This window comes from Saimiri boliviensis, chromosome X (genome assembly GCF_048565385.1).
Source record: "Saimiri boliviensis isolate mSaiBol1 chromosome X, mSaiBol1.pri, whole genome shotgun sequence".
NCBI classification, from domain to species: Eukaryota; Metazoa; Chordata; class Mammalia; order Primates; family Cebidae; genus Saimiri; species Saimiri boliviensis.
In genome coordinates this window covers 88,593,126-88,616,066 of record NC_133470.1, presented here as the reverse complement: position 1 = coordinate 88,616,066, position 22,941 = coordinate 88,593,126, and the positions used below count along the sequence as shown (strand labels likewise).

Sequence of the window (22,941 nt, the reverse complement as noted above, 5' to 3'; positions counted from 1 at the left end):
GAGCTGGGCTGTCTGTCTTCTCTGGCCTTTGGAAATCAGCAATCCTGGTTCCTACACTTTTAGACTCACACCAAAACTTACACCTTTGACTTGCCTGGTTCTCAGGCCTTCAGGCTTGTACTGGAACTATACCACTGGTTTTCCTGGTTACAGATGTCAGATCATGCTATGTCTCAGTCTCCATAATCATGTGAGACAATCCCTCATGATAACTCTCTTTACACATAAACACACACACACACACACACACACACACACACACACACACGTACAAAATTGGTTTTGTTTCTCTGAAGAACCCTGACTAATATAATGTTTGTATCTGCAGTGTGGTGAGAACAGACTTAGTTTGAAAAACCAACAAAAGAATAGGGAAGGAACTTAATCAATAAACAGTAACTACAGCACTGTTCAAGATCCTTTACAAATATTAGCTTATTTAATCATTATCACAGTCATTTGCAGTAGATACCATTGCTATTACCATATTATAGGAGAAAAAACTAGGGCAAAGAAAGGTTAAGTAACTTGCCCCAGGTCACACAGTTTGTAAACAGCAGACCTGGGATTAGAACCCAGGTAATCTAGCTCCAGAATCTGTACTTGCAACCATGATGCTATGCTGAGAAACAGAGCCCGTTTTTACTACCCCTGATGTGCAATTGCTAGTAGGCTTGAACTCCACATTCAGTGTTCTTTCCCTTGCATGGCACTGCATCTCATATAGCTGTATGTTCACTGAAGATCTGCTATAGAAAGTTACATCAGGAAGAACCTGAAAATCCTCAAGGCTTCACTCAGACCAGAGATCAGTACTTCTCCAAAGGAGTATTTGATGTTCCTGTGAAGTTTCACAGGAGACTTGCTTCTGAAGTCCGTGGCATTGATCTTATTCACAGCTATGTCCTCATTTATCATGATTCTTTAATCAATAGATACTTCCACAACTGGAACTTTGGGCTTGTATTCATGGAGATGACATTTGACTGAGGCCAGTCTCCTTTCCGATGACCAATACAACTCCCCTACCAGGGAGCAGATCCAAGACTCCCGCAGTTGCTGAGGCATAAACCTTTTTCTCCACAGAAGGTGAGGCCATGGTTCAAAGTTGTCACTTGGCTTTCATATAATAAATGTCTGTCTTGGGAGATTAACGGGCTTCATTTCCTTTTCCTTCATTTTATGTGGCCAACTTGGCTTGCAGGTAATTTTAACAGCTGGAAAAGGAGATGGAAACACCTTGTTGAAAGCAGTACAGAGTTCTGTTGGTTCTCCGCAAGATATTTTCCAGAGGCTTTCTCCTCCTCTACCTCCCCTTCAGTGAGCAGGACTATAAAAGACAGAGAGTGCCTTCTGCCAGAATCTGCAGCCTGGAAGATAATTCTCCTGAGAGACACACCAACTAACCAGTTCAGAGCACTTTCCTACCCCTCAAGCTTTAGAATACATTTCATAGCCTTCTCTGAATTATCATATCTAAATACATGCAGGTAGTAAAACTACTATAAAACTACAATGACATAGTTAAACAAAAATGCTTGATGGTTTCATTCTTTTTTTATCCTTCATCTCTGGGAAGGAGAAACATCATACAGGCACTTTAATGAGGAAGCCCCACCTTGAGAGCAAATGGGGCATCGTTTCCTGAAAATTATATCAAGGTCCCATTTTTCAGAACAAATGATTTTAATTCACAATGTCTTCATAACTAAGGTCATCTTTCTAAGATCACTCTGGAGAGGAGAAGCAAGCCTGCAACATAAAAAGTATCTTCTGTGTCATGTTTTTCCCAGCCTAAAAGTAATTCACACATGATTACAAATTATTCTTTGTAGTAAAAAGCAGGGGAAATACTTGGAAAGGTTGAAATGATCACAAATAGAACAGCTGAAAGAAGATGGTTAATTGTTGATTAAATTTTGACATTAGCTCTATGGACAAATAGCAGCCCTATCAAGTGCTCTTTAAGAAGTGTCAGTATTGGCTTCTTTATGGTATTCAATCAGGGAAATAAAGGATGAAAGAAAATTCATTTTTATTAAGTTTCTACAGAGCTGAGGGCACAATGCTAAGTGCGTTCCTGCATGCTATCTTATTTAAGCTGCAGAATGCTCCTGTGAGAGTGGTATTATCATTAACTTCAACAAATTAGAAAACCAAGGCTAAGAGAGGTAAATGGTTACCATGACTAGGAAGTGGCAGAGCTGGGGTTCAAATATCATGTTGCTTTACTTTTTCTGAGGCAACTATTAGAGAAACACCATAGCAAATACAACTCATAATTTTGACTTGCAAGAAATCTGGGGTTTCCCAGAGTCTTGTATCCTTCAGTACATACTTTCTCTCCATCTAACACTCTCACTTAATGAGCAAGGAAATGCTTCCTAGGGTCCCCTGTACTTTGAGTCAGTGACTATTTTTTTTAGGTATCCTTTGAGTTTTAGCTATGTGGTTAGTTTCATGATTCATTCTTTTGGTAATTTCCAGTGGCCACAGAATAGATAGTTGACCACTTCCATTACTCAGGAATATTTTGGTTGCAACTGAGAGAAACCAAATTCCTTCTAGCCTAAGCCTTCCATCCCTCCCCAAAAAAATTCCAAAAAGTGTTTTAAAGTAATATTTTAAATAAAAAGTCCCAGGAAAGTTTTAAAATTCAAGACCTAGGAAGGGCAAGAATCCTCACAAACAATGGGAACCAGGAATTTCAATGCCATTAGCTAGCTCACCCATAAGTATATGGACATTCACTTGTAAATTCTGTGTGGTGCATGTGTGCATGTAAACATACATGCACTAAAACCTTATAAGGTGTAGCTACAGGCCTGATGCTCTTGAGGTTAAGTTCAAAACTCTTATAGAAGGAAGTACTTCCAGCTTGGGATAGTACCTATACCAATGAACCAAACAATAGTGGCCAAAGGGCAAGGTCGGAACATGGTCACATCAAAGATAATCATGTAAAAGGAGAGAGACTTAGGAAAAAGGCATGATACAGGCAATCCTATGGAAGCCTGTTTATCAGTTATGGATGACCTGCCCTTAAAAGTGTCCACCCTAGTCCAATTAATTACAGTTGAGAACAGTCATGTTGTACTAAACACATCCCACTAAGGGCCACCCCTTGAGCTGGGGCTGAGCATGGGACAGGCACTCTACTATACACATATTCAGAATATGGGAGCCACTGAAGCTCTTAGATATAGCAACAAAATCCCTGACAGCCACAGGTAAGGGCTAAGACCCAGAAAAACTGTGTGATACAAAAGTGATGGTACACATTTCACCTTGAGCCTCTTTTTTCAAGCAGTGTTACTCAAGCCCTGGCCAGTAGACAATTCTGCCACAACCAACTCAAGGGTCACTAAGGAAATATTTTCACAGGAAGAATTTGCCACAAAAAGACTAATATAAGCCCTACTCATCAGCCATTTAATTTCCATTATTTTTTTATATCCAAAAAGACCACCTCTTGCCTGCATACATTTGGCCTCCATTTCTTTTCCCATCATGAACAGGTGTGGAATTGGTATCTATGTGTTGTTTTACCTGTGATGAAGCTCAGAGATCAACTTAGTGCTCATTAACATCTCATCTAAGTTTCCTAGAGGAATTTTCTATTCCAGCTCTCATTATTAGAGACAAATCAGTGGACCATTGGTGACTCTGGTCTGCAGACTTGCATTGAATGACACACGCAGTAATACAGATTTACAAGAAAAAAACAAGCCCATTCAAAAGTGGGCAAAGGATATGAACAGACACTTTACAAAAGAAGACATACATGAGGCCAACAAACATATGAAAAAATGCTCATCATCACTGGCCATTAGAGAAATGCAAATCAAACTACATTGAGATACCATCTCACGCCAGTTAGAATGACGTTCATTAAAAATCTGGAGACAACAGATGCTGGAGAGGATATGGAGAAATAAAAACACTTTTGCACTGTTGCTGGGAGTGTAAATTAGTTCAACCATTGTGGAAGACAATGTGGCAATTCCTCAAGGACCTAGAAATAGACATTCCATTTGACCCAGTAATCCCATTACTGGGTAATATATCCCAGGGATTATAGATCATTCTACTATAAGGACACATGCACACTTATGTTCATTGCAGCACAGTTTACAATGGCAAAGACCTGGAACCAACCCAAATGCCCATTGATGATAGACTGGACAGGGAAAATATGGCACACATACACCATGGAATATTACACAGCCATCAAAAACGATGAGTTTGTGTCCTTTGTAGGGACATGGGTGAATCTGGAAGCCATCATTTTCAGCAAACTGACACAAAAGCAGAAAATCAAACACCACATGTTCTCACTCATAGATGGGTATTGAACAATGAGAACACATGGACACAGGGAGGGGAACACTACACACTGGGGTCTGTTGGAGGAAAATAGGGGAGAGACAACGGGGGGTGGGGAGTTGGGGGGATGGCATGGGGAGAAATGCCAGATACAGGTGAGGGGGAGGAAGGCAGCAAATCACACTGCCAAGTGTGTACCTATGCGACAATCTTGCATGTTCTTCACATGTACCCCAAAACCTAAAATGCAATAAAAAAAAGAAAAAAGAAAAATATGAATTACCTGCCAACATTTAAAAGTTATAAAATTTACATAAACATGTAAGTTTCTAGCCTCTCATGAAAAAAAAAAAAAATCTGGTCCCACTTGATGTCCCTCCACACAGGAGTTCATCCTGGAAACAATCAGCTAGAGCTCAGGATGGTTGCTCCTTTCCATGGGACATGTGCTCTTCAGATCACCCTCTGTTGTTTTAAATCCACTTCCCTCAGTACCTTAGCTTGCTACCTGTCAGGACTCTGTAGGTGTTTGAGTTTGAGAGCCCGGCCTTCAGTGATTTTTGAATTCCAAAATTGGTAACAAGGCTGGGGTATGTGTCTTTCCATCTCAAATCATTATTTTTGGAATGATTACTTACACTTTATAAAACATTGGTTTTTAAAAGAGATCATTGCAGAACTTTTAATTGCTTTACCATACCTTTAGGATAAAGTTCAAACTCTTAGCATAACATTCCAAATCCTTCCTAATCTAACTCTAAACTGTTTCCAGACCATAGCCTGCAATATCCCATCATGTTTGCTCTGCAACAGCCACATTCCAATGATTACAACCACTTTTCATTTCTCAGGGCCACCATTGTGATTTCCTGCCTCTGTCACAACTCATTCTCCCTCTGCCTAGAATATTCTTTGCCTGGTTGCCTGGCCAGCCAACTTTTAATACTATTGTATAGCCCAGATGCAATACCATGTCCTCTCCATAGCCTTTCAAATCATGTGCCTGTCCAGGGTCACCCGCTAACCCATATAGTCCCTTAGTGAGAATTTTAAAAATATAGCCCTTACAGGCCAATATTCAACATCCTAAAAGAAAAGGATTTTCAACACAGAATTTCATATCCAGCCAAACTAAGCTTCATAAGCAAAGGAGAAATAAAATCCTTTACAGACAAGCAAGTGCTGAGAGATTTTGTCACCACCAGGCCTGCCCTACAAGAGCTCCTGAAGGAAGCACTAAACATGGAAAGGAACAAACAGTACCAGCCACCACAAAAACATACCAAACTGTAAGGAACATTGACACGATGAAGAAACTACATCTACTAATGGGCAAAACAACCAACTAGCATCAAAATGGCAGGATCAAATCCACACATAACAATATTAACCTTAAATGTAATTGGGCTAAATGCCCCAGTCAAATGACACAGACTGGCAAATTGGATAAAAAGTCAAGACCCAATGGTGTGCTGTTTTCAGGAACCCATCTCACGTGCAAAGTTACACATAGGCTCAAAATAAAGGGATGGAGGAAGATTTGCCAAGCAAATGGAGAGTAAAAAAAGCAAGGGTTGCAATCCTAGTCTCTGATAAAATGGACTTTGAATCAACAAAGATGAAAAGAGACAAAGAAGGGCATTGCATAATGGTAAAGCAATCAATGCAACAAGAAGAGCTAACTATTCTAAATATATATGCATTCAATACAGGAGCAGGGGGTGGGGGTACTGGGAGGGATAGCATTAGGAGAAATACCTAATGTAGATGATGGGGTGATGGATGCAGCAAACCACCACCAGGGCACATGTATACCTGTGTAAGAAACCTACATGATCTGCACATGAACCCCAGAACTGAAAGTAAGATAAATAAATAAGTAAAATATACTCCTTTCTTCAAACACGTTCCTTTATCTACCAGAAAACTGTCCTGATATATATATTTTTTGGGTGCCTACATTATTGATTGTTTCTACTTAAATATTTCACCTTTGCACAATACATGATCTACATGGCTGTATTTAGCTATTCTGCCGCTGTCAGGGGCAATTTAGCAACTCTTCTGTGTTCCTACAATAATATTCCACACTTCCAGCATAGAATGAAAAACATCATAGTGTAATGAACTTCCCGTGTCTGTCATTCCTACAGACATGCCATGAGTTCCTAGCGGGCAGGAACCACATACTGATGATTTCAGTTTTCTCAGGACACACGGAGGGCAGCCCATAATGGGCATTGAATGAATCAGTTTGTCAACTATTGAATTGCAAACACCCAGTAGCTGGATAGACTGAATGGAAAGTAGCAAGATCAGAGTGTCCAACAGCATAACTAGAAAGGAGTGGAGGGTACAGCAAACAAAGGGGCTCAGAAAACCCCTTAAAAGCAGCTAGCTTTGAATTGTCAGGAAAAATATTAGAGATCTATAATACTATTAAAATAAAAAACAAGAAGACTGTTGTGTTATTCCATTCTCAAAATGGATTTTCTTTATATTTTTCTAACTCCTAACACAATAAAATAGCTTCATTCTGACAGTCATCTTACTTAAATGAAAACTTGATTTAACAAAATGACACTTTATGAACTGTAAACCAAGCAAATATTTGACATAAAGTGGAAGAGAGAGACAGACAGGAGAAGGGTAGGAGTGGCAAAAGAAAAAAAATAAGTCTGCTTCTGGGGCTGCACATGGGCCTGTTTTATAGTCATCACATCTCCAGGTAGGGTTCCTGGCTGATCCAAGGGATAAGTGAGGAGAAAAAGGTCAAGCAGGTGTAAAGCAAAAGACAAGATAAGCCACAGAGGTCAGCACTATCAAGGTAGTAATCTTTGTTCAACAGAGACAACAGCAGGACCAGGGAGAGCTGTGAGCAGAGACTACTGCTGACCACAGAGAACTTGAAAAGATGGGGCCTTGCTCTCTCTGCAGCCCAAGTCTGTGGGCTGGACTTAGAGGGATCTAGGCCAATCAAGGTAGTATCTTGTCTCTCAAATATCAGGAATTACCCCAAATTGACCTCATCTGAAGCCAAAGCTCCATCTTCCAGCTTGACTGGATGCACAGGGTCTTGTTGGGTCTAGCCCTAGACTAACAATCCAGGCTTTAACTTGCTCTTTGTAGAACTTTCCTTCCTCCTGTGCTGAAGCTGAGGCTCAATCCACTTATGCTACAGCCTGTAGTCTACTGTTATTTCTCTTTCCCCTTTGCCCATGCATAATTGATAAAGGAGTCAGGTGTTTTCCTTCACTGCTGTGGTCAGTGCCTTTAAACTTCCTCTCATCTGACCTTGGCTGAAAGAGCAGTCTACTAGCTTCTTTTGGACTGGAAAGACCATGATGATATGGTTAGGCTTTGTGTCCACCCCAATCTCATTTTGAATTGTAACCCCCATAAACCCCATAATTCCCACACGTCAAGGAAGATACCAGGTGGAGGTAATTAAATCATGGGGGGCAGTTATCTTCATGCTGTTCTGGTGATAGTGAGTGAGTTCTCATGAGATTTGGTTTTATAAGGGGCTCTTCCCCCGACCTCTGCTCTGCACTTCTTCTTGCTGCTGCTATGTGAAGAAGGATGTGTTTGCTTTGCTTCCCCTTCTGCCATCGTTATAAGTTTCCATAGGCCTCCTCAGCCATGCAGAACTGTGAGTCAATTAAACCCCTTTCCTTTATAAATTACCCAGTCTCAAACAGCTCTTTACGGCAGCATGAAAACAAACTAGTACACATGGGTTCCTTAGAGCAGAAACTATTCCTAAAATTCAACCTTCCATTAAGAACAGAACCAATCTCCTGCTCCAACTTAGTCCATTTTTCTTTTCTTTTCTTTTCTTTTCTTTTTTTTTTTTTTTTTTTTTTTTGAGACAGAGTCTCTCACTTTGTTGCCAAGGCTGGAGTACAGTGGTGCAATCTTAGCTCACTGCAACTTCCACCTCCTGGCTTCAAGCAATTCTCCTGCCTCAGCCTCCTGAGTAGCTGAGATTACAGGTGCATGTCACAATGCCTGGCCAATTTTTTGTGTATTTTTAGTAGATATTGGGTTTCACCATGTTGGCCAGGCTGGTCTCAAACTCCTGACCTCAAGTAATCCACCTGCCTTGGCCTTCCGAAGTACTGGGAATACAGATGTGAGCCACCGTGACTGGCTCATCTTTCTTAAAGTACAGCTCTGGTCATGTCACTTCCCTGCTTACATACATACATTGTCTCAGGCTCCATGATCAGTGTTTTACATATAATTAATCATGCAATCATCACCTAAGGCCCACTGGGCAGTGTATTAGTATGTTTTCACACTGCTCATAAAGACACACCTGAAACTGGGCAATTTGTAAAAGAAAGAGATTTAATGGACTTACAGATCTATGTGGCTAGGGAGGCGTCACAATCCTGGCAGAATGCAAAAGGCACTTCTTACATGGTGGCCGCAAGAGAGAAAATGAGAGAGAAGTGAAAGTGGAAACCCCTTATAAAACCATCAGATCTCATGAGACTTGTTCACTACCATGAGAACAGTATGGGGAAACTGCCACCATAATTACATTATCTCCCACTGGGTCACTCCCACAACACGTGGGAATTATGGGTGCCACAATTCAAGGTCAGATTTGGGTGGGGACACAGAGCCAAACCATATTATTCTACCCCTGCCTCTGCCAAACCTCATATCCTCACAATTCAAAACCAATCATGCCTTCCCAACAGCCCCAAAAGTCTTAACTCATTTTGGCATTAACTCAAAAGTACACAGTCTAACATCTCATCTAAGACAATGCAAGTCCCTTCTATCTACAAGCCTGTAAAATCAAAAGCAAGTTAGTTATTTCCTAGATACAATGGGGGTACAGGCTTTTGGTAAATACAACCATTCCAAATGGGAGACATTGGCCAAAACCAAGGGACTACAGGCCCCATGCAAGTCCAAAATCCAGAGGAGCAGTCAAATCTTAAAGCTCCAAAATGATCTCCTTTGACTCCATGTCTCACATCCAGGTCATGCTGATGCAAAAGGTGGGTTCCTATGGTTTTGGGCAGCTCGGTCCCTGTGGCTTTGCAGGATACAGCCTCCCTCCTAGCTGCCTTAATGCGATGGCACTGAGTGTCTGAACCTTTTCCAGGTAAATGGTGCAAGCTGTCCTTAGATCTACCATTCTGGGGTCTTGAGGACAGTGGCCCTCTTTTCACAGCTCCACTAGGCAGTGCCCCAGTAGGGCTCTGTGTAGAGGCTCCAAACCCACCTTTCCCTTCTGCACTGCCCTAGCAGAAGTTCTCCACAAGGTCCTCACCCCTGCAACAAACTTCTGCCTGGGCATCCACATATTTCCATATATCCTCTGAAATCTAGCAGAAGCTTCCCAAACCCTAATTATTGACTTCTGTGTACTCACAGGCTCAACAACACATGGAAGTTGCCAAGGCTTGGAGCTCACTTCCTCTGAATCCCTGGCCCAAGCTCTATGTTGGCCCCTTTCAGCCACAGCTATAGTAGCTGGGAATGCAGGGTACCAACCAGGGACCCTGGGCCCAGCCCCCAAAACCATTTATTCCTCCTAGGCCTCCAGGCTTGTGATGGGAGGGGCTGTCATGAAGACGTTTTGACATGCCCTGGAGATATTTTCCCCATTGTCTTGGGGATTAACATTTGGCTCCTCATTACTTATGCAAGTTTATGCAGTTAGCTTGAATTTCTCCTCAGAAAGGGGGATTTTCTTTTTTAGCATATTGTCAGGCTGCAAATTTTCCAAAGTTTCATGCTCTCCTTCTCTTATAAAACTGAATGCGTTTAACAGCACCCAAGTCACCTCTTAGATGCTTTGCTGCTTAGAAATGTCTTCTGTCAGATACCCTAAATCATCTCTCTCAAGTTCAAAGTTTCATAAATCTCTAGGGCAGGGGCAAAATGCCCCCAGTCTCTTTGCTAAGACATAATAAGAGTCACCTTTGCTCCAGTTACCAACAAGTTCCTCATTTCCATTGAGATCGCCTCAGCCTGGATTTCATTGTTCACATCATTATCAGCATTTTGGTCAAAGCCATTCAGCAAGTCTTTAGGGAACTCCAACATTTCCCACATTTTTTTGTCTTCTTCTGGGCCCTCCAAACTGTTCCAACCTCTGCATGTTACCTAGTTCCAAAGTAGCTTCAACATTTTTTGGGTATCTTTTTATTAGCACCCCACTCTACTGGTACCAATTTACTGTATTAGTCCACTTTCAAGCTGCTGATAAAGGCATACCTGAGTCTGGGCAATTTACAAAATAAAGAGTTACAGTTCCACATGGCTGGGCAGGCCTCACAATCATGGTGGAAGGCAAAAGGCATTTCTAACATGGCAGTGGCAAGAGATAAAATAAGTAAGAAGTGGAAGCAGAAACTCCTTATAAAACCATCAGATCTTGTGAGACTTATCACTACCACAAGAACAGTATGGAGGTAACTGCACCCATGATTCAATTGTCTCCCACTGGATCCTTTCCATAACACATGAGAATTCAAGATGAGATTTGGGTGAGCCAAGCCATTTCAGGCAGGTACTTTTTGTTTCTGTTTTTGTTTTTGTTTTGTTTTTTGTTTTTTTTTGAGGCCAGGTTTCACTCTTGTTGCCTAGGCTGGAGTGGAATGGTGCAATTTCAGCTCATCACAACCTCTGCCTCCCAGGTTCAAGCAATTCTCTTGCCTCAGCCTCCCAAGTAGCTGGGATTACAGGCATGCACCACCACACCTGGCTAATTTTGTATTTTTAGTAGAGACAGGGTTTCTCCATGTTGGTCAGGCTGGTCTCAAACTCCCAACCACAGATGATCCACCCACCTTGGCCTCCCAAAGTGCTGGGATTACAGGCATGAGCTAATGCAGCTGGCCAAGCAGGTACTACTATTATTGCCATTTCAATTTCACAGGTGTGTCTCATGGTAGTTTATTAACATACTCAAAGGTACATCTTTAAATAAGTAGTGGGTTCAGAATTTGAAACCAAGACTAAACAAAAACTGCAGATCAATCGTAGTCCCTGGGATCTAGGTAAAATTCAGATTCTGATTCAGTGGGTCTGAGGTGAGCCTAAGATTTGGATTTCTGAAAAGCTCCCAGGAGATGATAATTCTGTGATCCTCAGACCAAAGTTCAAATGTCAAGGCTCTGGAGGTTTCTGTATCTCAGAGGAAAAACTCATTAATTATAGTTCTACTGTCTTAGAATCATAAAGACTCTTAGCCTACAGATCTTCTGTAATCCACCAGTCAGTGATGTCATGTATCAAAAGCTATGATGGGCAAGAAATGGGCATAATTTCCCCAACTTTCCTAGGAAATAACACAGAGAAGAAGCTAACAGGAAAGGAACCACCTCCAAACCCCCACATTTATGGCCATTCAATGTTTCTTTCATCTCCCTCAAGCAAATCTCTTACCTTGGCTCTGAGTCACAGTGAAACCAAGACTAAGAATGGAGTTCTAAGTAATCCTCTCTTTGAGCTGCAAAGCAAGCACCTGGATAGCCTACTCCTTTCACTCACAGCTGCTTAGATAGCCCCAGAGTACACACCAGAGAAATGTTGGGCTCTAGATCATAGTTTAGACAGACACAAAATTCCACTGAGACAAAAACATCTTGCTACCAAGGGCCGTTGTTAATATAAGTTTTGAAATCAGTGAATAACCAGGCAATTGCTATAAATGGTGCTTTTATTGAATGTGGCTTTAGAAAATGTCAGATGAACAATGTAAGTACTTTCAGGGTAGCAGCAGGTCAGGTGAATGTTCAGCCTCACAAGAGTATTCACCACGACCTTCAAAGTTTCCTTAGCTAGTTTATGTACAGGCGAGCACCAAATCCTTCTTTTAAAAGTATGTCTTTTAACTTCTAGAGGTTATACTTCCAAACTGGAAGTTAACAATGGAGCCCAGTCATCTTTTTGTGAGTCTTTTTTTTTTTTAGAAAACATAAATAACCTTTCAAATGTTTCAGAGACATATGGACAATGAAACACACCCATTTCTTACCCAGCCATTATGCAAGGAGCAAACCATAGATAAAGGCACTACAATGTGAAATCTCAATAAACCCATTGCTGCCAGCAGAGGCAAATATTCAAGGCTTTCAGAGGACTTTGATAACTAAGGGTATTTTATTTCCTCTAAACAATGTTGTTGTGGTATCTCTAAAGGCAGGTTTCTACAACTTGCCTAAATCTTCCAATGAGTCTCTGAGTTGACAACTAATAATTAACAAACAATGAACAGTGTCTTGCTGTTCATCACAGTGAGTAGTACTTTCATCTCTGAGAAGAGAAAGATGTGCTAATGTGGCAGGCTTCATAATACCCAACTTAGAGCTCAGCACCTGATGTGCTGAGCAGTCCATTTTCAGGACAATTTGGCAAGTGAGGGTTGGATGGAGAAGTGACAGCTCTCTGGAGCCATTCCAGAGAATCCACTTGCCAATAGAACAGAAATTCATGGCCCAGAGGCTCTTCTAATTTAGTTATTTCATCAACTTTCTTTGCAATGCTCCTCTCACTAACTTAGATCAGTTCTACTCATACTTGCTGAGCACCTGCATGTGCAAAGCCAGAAGAATTCTGGAGATTAACGGGCCAAGTACTTCAAAGGATGTTGGCTGCTGAGCTCAGCTGTGATCAGTGGGAACACAGAAAAATAGTCCTGTTAAGTGTCACTAAGCTGTATGTCCTTATTCCTGGCAGGATCATTTTCTATTCTCCCCTCTTAAGACACTACCCACCTCGTTTTAAGATCTATGAACTTAAATATACATACACATGTGGGCAGATCTATTGCAGAATCTCCAGGTAACTAATACCCAGAGCCATCTACCTACCTAGCAAGGCACCACCTTTTTTAGGACGCAAGGAGAGAGAGCTGGGGAAATTTGCTCAAGTCACTTAGGAGAATCTGTCCAACCATGGGTATGGCACAATCATGGATACCAGCAGAGTTAAGACACAAAAGACTGCTATCTGGGGACCAAGGAGCCCTGCATTCTAGCGTCACTCTGCCATGGACTATGTAATCTTGAGAAAGCCCCTCCTATATTCGAGGAAACTGAAGTGCCTATCTACTAAGACAGGGATTGGACTGGATGATGTTTGCTCTTCACTGCATTCCTAGCCCTCAGCTCAGCACCTGAAAACGTTTATTGCCTGAATGATCTGCCACAGGCTCTTCCATTGCTGACATGCCAGAACACTGTGGAATCATCCCCCCGGTACTCTGAATCTGCCTTCACAGTTGGACTATCTAATGACAGAATCTTCACTTGAATGGGGATTTAAAAAAATAAATAAAGTGACAATCATCTGAGTTTCTCTTTTACTTTTTGAACCATTCCTCAGCTCACAGTTGCTTCCTACCCAGGAGACAGAAGCTCACACTAATCGTGGTCCCTTCACTGGTAGTACGTGCCACTGTACACAGAAATTGGTGAGATCTGTGAACATAAGAAAAGCATTAGAGGCAAAACCCTGAGTCCCATAATCCCCAGCTCAGACAACACAGCACATAGCCTTGCTGCTAATTTGTACAAGGAAAGAAGGGAGCAGACAGAAGAATATTAACACTGTCAATCTGAATATGAGGATTTAAAATTAGTAAAGGGAAAAATATGTCATTCATGATTCAGGGAGCATTGCTGATTGCTTTGCACATTCAATTCAACCAACAAACCACTTGGAATTCTTCATATCCAAAATGTCTACTGAAAAAATTAGTTCTAAGATTGGGCTGGAGTGAAGCAAAAAAACTCACAGAGAAAATAGGAAGGAAAAGCTGAAAGGGAAATTGAAATCAAAGATTAAATTGGTGATTACTATAATTCTCTTTATTGATTACCAGATAATTAGGATTTGTTGGAAAGTGGCCAAAAAAAAAAGCAAAGAGAGAGAGAGGAGCAAAAAAGAACCATGGCAAAATATGCCAAGGAGAACACCAAGCAGGCAGATTTTGTGAGATTAAAAATTCTTGAGGCTGCTTTCACCTCTGTTCTCAAAATATAACTGGAGACTGGAACATAACAGCAAGAGAGAAATGCAGCACTCACATGAGAGCCACCACCCCATGCCTTAGTCCTGTTGGGAGTGGAAATGGAACGCCTGAGGGAGTCCAGTAAGCAGGACCAGGACAGGCAGGCGAATCATCACCCTGGGGGCCATCGGGAGTGGGAGGAGGAGGGAGGGAGGGGAGCAAGCTCTGGCACTTCACTGGGATGGAAAGATAAGAGGGGAAAGGGCATGCAATTGAAACCTATCCACTCACTCCTCTCAATACTCAGAATGTGGGAGGGTACCAGGGAAGAAACCACAAGGCTGACTATGAGTAATGGAGCCTCAAAGGCCGTAGGAGCTGCCTGACCAGAGCCCTACCCCTCAAACCACACACATACACATTTTTTACATTAGGTGCAGCACAAATATTTGGAACAGAAACAAGTTTGTGAAGCTCGGTCCCAGCTCTACCATGTGTTCTTTCTTGAGCAAATACCAGCTCTTCCCTGAATTCAGTGTCCTTAATTAGGGGCTACAACAGTTGGTCTCATAGGGACCATTTGGATCTGCCATGGCAAGGCTAAAACAAGCTCAGGGGTCATGGGAACACAAGAAGAGCCCCCTAATCCTGGCCTGGGCCAGGTGAAATTGAGGATGGGTGCTCCAAGCAGAGGACCCAGCAAGTATCAACAGGATTGTCCTGCAATTGCAGTGGGCATGACAGAAGCTTCTAGTAGTCCTGGCCTTAGAGATACTTGATTAGCCCTGAACAAAGTGTTCATTACCCCAGTGATTAAAGACATGCTTGTCTCAATCCTGACACTAATGTCCTAGCTGATGCAGGCTCACCCTGTCATTCCAAGACAGCCTGTCAGCATCTCATAATTAGGAAAATTTCTGTTCCTCCCATCATCAAGAAGCTCAGTTTTGCAGATAGCTGCCACAAGTCAGACAGTATTTCAAACAAAAAGTTTCAAATACCAAAATCCAGACACTGTAACAAGTCATATCTCAACATCATGGCACTAGATAACTCAATATTCTTAAACTTCCCCTCTTTGTTCTTAAGACAAGAAACTGCCCTTCTTTTTCCAAGACCAGAACCATTCAAACTTTTAAAGTAACATTTATCAATCTTGCTAGAAAGAGGATTTTGCATTTAGTAAGAAGCCCAACATAAAAGGCAAATATCTAATCAAAGTCAAAGTCACTGAAATAATGACCAGCTACACACCTGTGCCTTGAGGATACACAGCAAATGGAAACCATTGTGACCTACAAAATGAGTGGTAAAAGCTCTGGAATGGGTTTTGGATGTTTAAACATGAACCGTGAAAAGAGCAAAAGAAACTGCCCACCTGACTTTCGTTTTTGGTCTATAAATCATTGCACAGATGAAACACTGAGGGCTTTCAGTTTCTAATCTTTTCCAGTGAGGTCTAGTCACATGCTTTAATCTTCCATATCTAAATAGTGAGACATCGTAACATAAGATCTCAATATTCAAACTGGCTAATTGGAGAAAGGAGGATGGAGGGAAACCAAAGAGAACAGTAGTATTTTTCCATCTGAATATGCAAAATCATGGTATTGTATGCCACTAAACATTTCTCATAAGACTCCTGTGTAAAGAAGTGATTATGTCCTCCTGCAAGGACTTGGAGGCAAACAATTGAAGTGCTTCATTTATTTCCCCTTTTTGTCCTTGCTTACTATACACAAATGAGGCTTCTGGTTCACTACTCAAAGGGAAATAAAATGGAGGCCACTTGGTTAGAAAAGATGAATGGAGTTTCCACTGGTGTTTCCATGTTTGATAAGTTTGTTGGCAGCGTTTCTATGATAAGAGTAACAAATGCTCACTACAGAAAATTTGGAAAACCTAGAGTATTGTACAAAAAGAGAAATAAGTTCTATTCCAAAATGACCAATGTAAACATTGATACAATTTTGCTATGGTTTAAATATTCATGTTCCCCAATTCTTAGGTTGAAGCTTAATCACCAACGCAATGGTATTAGGGGATGGGGTCCTTTGTAAGATGATTGGGTCAAGGAGGCAGAGCCCTCATAATGGAATTACTGTCTTTATGAAAAAGGTCCCAGGGAGTTTGTCTCTTTCACAGTGTGAGGACACAGTGAGAAGTCATTGTCTATGAGAAAATGGAATCTCACCACACATGGATACCAGTGGTGTCTTGATCTTGGACTCCATAGCTTTCCAAACTGTGAGAAATACATTTCTGTTGTTAAGTTACTCAGTATATAGTACTTTGTTATAGCAGCCCAAGCTCCTAAGACGGTTTCCTTCTGCCTTTTTAGTTATAAATAAGTCCTATTTGTTTAACCATGTCCACAATTGTATGTAAAAAATACATATAATTTAAGTATCTTTACATGTTACAGCCATCATTTTGAGAGCCACATTAAGTTGATGTGATAGACAAAAAAGTGCACCATAGGTGGTTAAGAGCATGGGTTTTTGGATTAGATGCAGCTGGAGTCAAATTACGACTCTACTATTTACTGATTCTGTGATTTTATATGAGTGAGTCAACCTCTGAGCTTCAGCTTCTTTCTCTATAAACTAGGAATGACAATAGCAGAGTACCCATTACCAGATTGTTTTGAGGCTTAATGAGATAATGCCATAAACTATTTAACATGGTCCTGAGAATAACTCCTTAGTACATGTAACTGATATTACTACTGCTATCATTTTTGAATTTATCCATTCTCTAACTGTTTACCATTGAATTGCTTCCAAATTTTCCATTTGGACAAATTTGCAATGTGTACATACATAGTTTGAGTTCTTTTCCTTAGCATATATTTTCCAAAAGTGAAATTCCTGGACATTCTGTGGTCGTTAATATGTATTCTTAAATTTGTTGGTTAATGATTTTGTCCTACTGGGAATCAGTGCAAAGATAATGTCGAGGGCTGGAGAACAGAGTGAGACTAAGGGACTCTTGAACTCCTTAAATATCTTAAGATTAGGAAGGCCCTTGAGGATCACCAAGTGCAATCCTGCTTACAGTACTAATGGGAAACAGCGGCCCATATCAATGACTTTGACCTCATTTGAGATAGGCATAGACCATCACAGCAATGTGCATATGAAGCTGCATGCAGTCAGGCACTGCTGATAGTTTGCACCACCCATTCACAAAGGCAACTGTGCATTTAACATCCAATCCTGTTCCATGGATTCTAGCCTTATCCTGAAAGTCAGGAGCATCTTCCCACACATGCTTGGAATACCTATCTTCATCAGAAACATTTAGAAGCATGTTAGTGGGGTAACCTGTTGAAGTGCTTTTCTGCAACTTTTTGAATAGACACCTCCTTCTTATGCTTTATGTTTCAACTTCCAGACCATCTCCTCCAAGAGTTGAGAACACCCAGTTTTGAGTAGCTACCTCACCTACTATTCCGTGTAAATTAATTTCCTTCCAAGCTTTCATCTTGATTTATAATCACTTATTTGTTTGTTCACTTATTCATAGCACATCTCCCTGACTTGACTGCCTTCTTCAGGAGGGTTAGAAACATATTCAGTCTTGCTACTGTTGTACTCTTAGTCCCCAGCTAACCAAGGGCCTGGCACAAAGTAGGCACTCCTGCCCTCATTACCTTTTTGTCTGCTGCTCAGGGGTCTCTTGGCAACATAAGCAGTTTGACCTTCAGCTGGACAGTGGGAATACAGGAATGAGGTACATATAATCCCTCGCTTTATGGAGTGCCCATGGCAGGTTTCTTTTCACAGTCATCTTAGAAGGAACTAAGAAGCCCTTTTACAAGAGCTACATCCTACAATGCTAAGGAGCCAGCTAGAAGTCGGAACTCATCAATGGATATCCAAACATAGGAATGGTTATTCTACCACCCCAACATGTACACTTTGACTTTGCACCTGTGTGGATCTTTTCTGCTTTAGATGGCCCTCAAAACGTATACCTCAGGAGGCCCTCACAACCTCCCATAAGCCAAGAGCTGAAAGGGCTGGTGAAGCAGAGCAAAAATAAAGGAAAAAATGAGGCAAGACACAGGGCCAGAGCCTCAAAACTTGGCTCTAATCCCAGTTGTACCCCTTAGGATAAAGGATAGGTCATATGAACCCTGAGCTTCAGTTTCCTCCTGAATAGTAGCATATAGTACACTCTGTCCTGCCTTGTGGAAGGCCTCAATGACCATGTGTATGAAAAAACAATACTGCAACAGGGAGGTTAAGGGTTGGTATAGAAAGCTGGAAAGATAAAGGGTATGCCAGCCTGGTGACACTTTGGGGCCCCTCTGGCAGATGTCAATGGTAAAGGCCAAGAAAGAACCACATCTGTGCCTAGACCTGAACTTCCCTGGCAGAGGAATTTTTGGGCCTCTTTAAATAGCCTTAGGTTGTACCTCTTCCTGAATAATCACCCAACAACTATGTTCTTCAAACCAAGTTTTCTAACCAAATGTGCAATATCTCTGTAGTAGCCAAACTGATCTTTAACTAATGAATATAAAAGCTCAGATAAACCACAAATGCCCTATTCACCATGTCAATCCTACAAAAAAGTTGGAGTTCTGTCAATTTCCCTTGCCACATACAGTGTAACACTGGCTTATATTACTAATTACATGCAGTATGTGTGTCTCAGGTTATAACAGATGGTGTTTGCACTGCACAAAAAGCTTCAGATAGTCAAGTAGTACAGCCATGGTTAGTTTCCAAAGAAAAGACAAAACAACAGAAAATACTCTCACCAGTGAAAATCGGAAAAGTGTTTATATTACTTTCTACTGTGGCAAAATAGAGATCATTCAATTTCAGTAATAGCTCTACTGACTGAGAGAAACCAGCCAAGCACAGAGAGACTGATGCCAATAGAAGACTACCTGAGCAGCATGCTGTCACCCTTCTAAAAGGGCTATTACTGAAAAGAGGTGAAAGTACAGAATCTAGGCCTCCCTGCCCTGCCAATAGATCTGCAAGCTGCCAGGGCCAGCTCCATTAATGGACTTTTGTAGTTGGTAGAAAACTCTGTTTTAGTAGAATTCACAGGGTTTCCTTCCTGGAACTTTTAAACTAGAACTTAAGGGACACTAGAAACTCATTGTCTTCAACCTCCTTAATTCCCACTTAAGCCAACTGAATCTTAACTATGAGAGGATGTTTAGCCAAGTTTATGGCTGAATAATGACTTACCTTAGCTCTCTAAGCTGGTGCACCTTGTCAGGCTCCTCACACACTTAGAGAAAAAGCAAACAGAGCCTACTCATGTTTTACCAATTTCTCAAGACCCATCTGCTCCCACTTTTTCCTGATCTGCTCCTGTTCTAATACCCTTGTGACTCATGCCTTCCTTGTGACTATAAACTTCGGCCTGTCTCTGGACCTTCAGTTGGGGTCTGGATTTTGCCTCAAGCTTTCTGTAAAACACTAAGACTTGCTTCCCCATCAATACCCACGATTTTGGCTCCACTGACTCCACCTCCCAATCCCAGCAATCTCATCTGAACCATGGCCCAGCCAGTTCAAGCCATGGCTGAACCAACTGTAACATGGAGGAGATTCAGACAGTGGCAAAACCAAGTTAAAGCCCAGGTCTTCTGACCCTAAAACCAATGAACTTTCTACTACTTTCCACTACCTACTCCTTGCCCCTGCATTACTGTTAGTTTTGCATTCTGTATCAGCCAGTAAATCTAGCCTCTCTCCTTCATTATATGAAGACAGTTTTCATGTCCCTGTACCACCCCAACCCATTTTCCTGAGCCTTCTCTCCTCTACGTGAATCATCCCCAGCTTCTGCACACTGACCTCATAATTCATAGTTTCCAGACCTTCATAGGGCTTATAAACTCAATCATCATCCTCTTTAAAAGAAAAAGTGGTAATACTTTGGATCACCCCATCCTTTGCTTTAGACAATCTGCTCATATCAATGCAGCTCTGATCATGGTCATAGTTGCATCCGCTTCATGTCATATTATACTAAGTTGTGGCCAATTAAAACCCCAGGTTTATATTCAAAGTCTGAAATCTTTTTGGATATTGTTCAAATCACAATAAGATAACAGAGGTGCATTTTCTTTTCTCTGAGGCCTCTATGCTGTAAACTCAAGGATTCCAGAATCCATGTTTTCCACCAAGTGAAAAAAGCTCATCTGCAATAGGAGAGTTTGAAGTATGAATAAATGAGCAGAGCTCTCTCTCTCTCTCTCTCTCTCTCTCTCTCTCTCTCTCTCTCTCTCTTTCTCTCTCTGTGTGTGTGTGTGTGTGTGTGTGTGTGTGTGTGTGTATTTTGAGATAGAGAGAGAGACAGAGAGAGAAAACTAGTCCATACTAACATATGAGCACATAATCACTGGTGTTATCAAGCCTCCAATTCCCCAAATCACTGAGGTCTCCTGATCTGCTTTTGTTCTGAAGCTCTTTCACTTGTTCTGTGAGCTACATCAGTATTCTGCCAATATATTTTCTTGCGTACTTAAACAAAAAAGAAAGCTTTCTGTCACCTACAACCCAAAGAAAATTGACCCTGAATTTCTTAAAATCTTCACATTACAGGTTTCTTCTTGTCCCTTATGTCATTGTTTTATAGCCCCAGTACGAAGCATTTCCCTGCTGAATGAAATTCAGATCAGGAATCTAGATAGCTAGAGAGGTAGAGAGAAGAGGGAGCAGAATAATACTACAGACCAAGTCTTCTGCTTACCACTTTGCTGAGAACCCGTGTGAGCTTTCTCTAGGATGCTCCAGTGATCCCTCCTATCCCATAAAGCTCAGATGAGAATGCACAGGAATCTATAATCTTGCTGTTTCCTGAGATCTTTTCTCCAGAAGGCAGGCTCTGTGGAAGATGGGTTCCTAGGATAGATAAGAAGTTAGTTACTGAGAAAATTGTAAGTCTGTGACACAGTGTGAATTTGTTTTGTTCCTGGGCCCTTTATGATGCCAATCTACCCATTTGTTGTCTGCCATAGAGAATCTAAGAAATCTTGAGCTGAAGGTAACACAAATCATCATAATCAAGTTGAATCTCACAACTGCCTTGGACTCCTCCTTTTTAAGTGTTCTCTGCACACATAAGAAAGGAATTTAGCTTAAGGCCCAGCAGCTAAAAAGTAAAACAAACAAACAAAAAATCCACAAGACCTCCAAGCCAGCTATTTGCTTATATGGGCAAGATTGTACAGGAAGATTACTAATATGATGTTGGTTAGAGAGTAATGTTCCTGGCATTACTCTCCTCAGTGTGGCTAAGAGGCTGTCCAGCATGTACCATTACCATTAGTATCTAGAGGAACCATGGCCAGTGAATAGCCTTACAGATGTAAACTCACTAAGAAGGAATTAAGTGCCTCTACTAACACAGTACTGTTGGAGCAAGCTTTGCTTGATGGCATACTTGAACACAAGCCTTTAATTCAAGGCATTACAGAATTAAACAGCACCTCAGAAACTCATCTATCAATAAATCTGAGTTTTTTCTTGTATTAATTGTAGAAAACTACTAAAGAAAGATTTTATTGGCTCACTGGTTTCCACTTTCTTGCTTTATTTCAGGAAATAATGATGCTTCTGGAACCACAAAAGGATGAAAGCATGGGAACAAAATGTCACCTGTTACTATGGGAAACATAGTTCATATATATATATATATATATATATATATATATATATATAAACATATATATGTATTTTATCAATATAATAAAGTACACACACATCTATCTATATATATATACATATGTATAGATAGATGTACATCTATCTATATATATACTTTTTAAACAGTAATTGATTACGAATCTTTTGGAGGAAATGCAAACTACCCAGATGGCAATAATCTGAAGAAACAAGAGCCACTAAATGGCTTTGGATTAAGCTACTAAGCAAAAATGAAGAGGGATTTACACTTGAGTATACACCTAGAGTGAGAGAAGAAATTTATCAGTAGATATTTAGCCACTATCTTCCCCCTAAGTAACCTTTGATGAAGCAACCTGCTCACCCAGTCACAGATCATCTTAGAGCCTATACTTGGTCCCTTGAAGCTATTTTAAAAAGCACAGAAAATAAATAGGTAGTACTTATTAAATTAGCATTGATCTTGGAAGGAGGCACTTTATAACTCCTTCAAAAATAGTGTCCCAAGAAAGGTGTGAGACAGTCACAGAGAGGAACGTGGACTTTGGCCAGTGTTCTAAGTATTGTCCTTCATGTCATTGGTGCTATACAACCAAAGTCACTTAAAGAATGTACTTGAAACTGCTTGAGCAAATAAGTTGCAGGAATAGATTAACACTGAGGTCTTCTGAGGTTTGATTGTGTAGTTTGCTTCACACACAAAAAAACAAGTTGTAGATCTCTGCTTTCAAGGCAGATAACAACTACCCTTAACAGATGTGCAGTCATCCTTAAACAGACCGCAGCCAAGTACATGAGAAAGTACATTGGGAAAATGTAAGCCCTTGCTAAATAAGCAGTACGGACACAGCAAATATCTGTCTCCCTCTTTCCAGAACTGTCCTGACCTTAAATACCCTAGTAGATGGTATTCTCATAAACTCCTAAAGTGTCATAGAAATACCAATTTTTTTAATTTAATTTATTTTA

At 40.9% G+C, this 22,941-nt stretch overlaps 1 long non-coding RNA gene across 1 annotated transcript; it reads right to left on the bottom strand.

The window, feature by feature from the left end:
* Positions 1–410: 410 nt before the first annotated feature.
* Positions 411–21,344, bottom strand: LOC141582776 (uncharacterized). The gene is made up of 2 exons (XR_012515643.1): positions 21,038–21,344; positions 411–1,217 (listed from the first exon to the last, which is right to left on the bottom strand). It is a non-coding gene; the product is annotated as an uncharacterized LOC141582776 (long non-coding RNA).
* Positions 21,345–22,941: the final 1,597 nt, after the last annotated feature.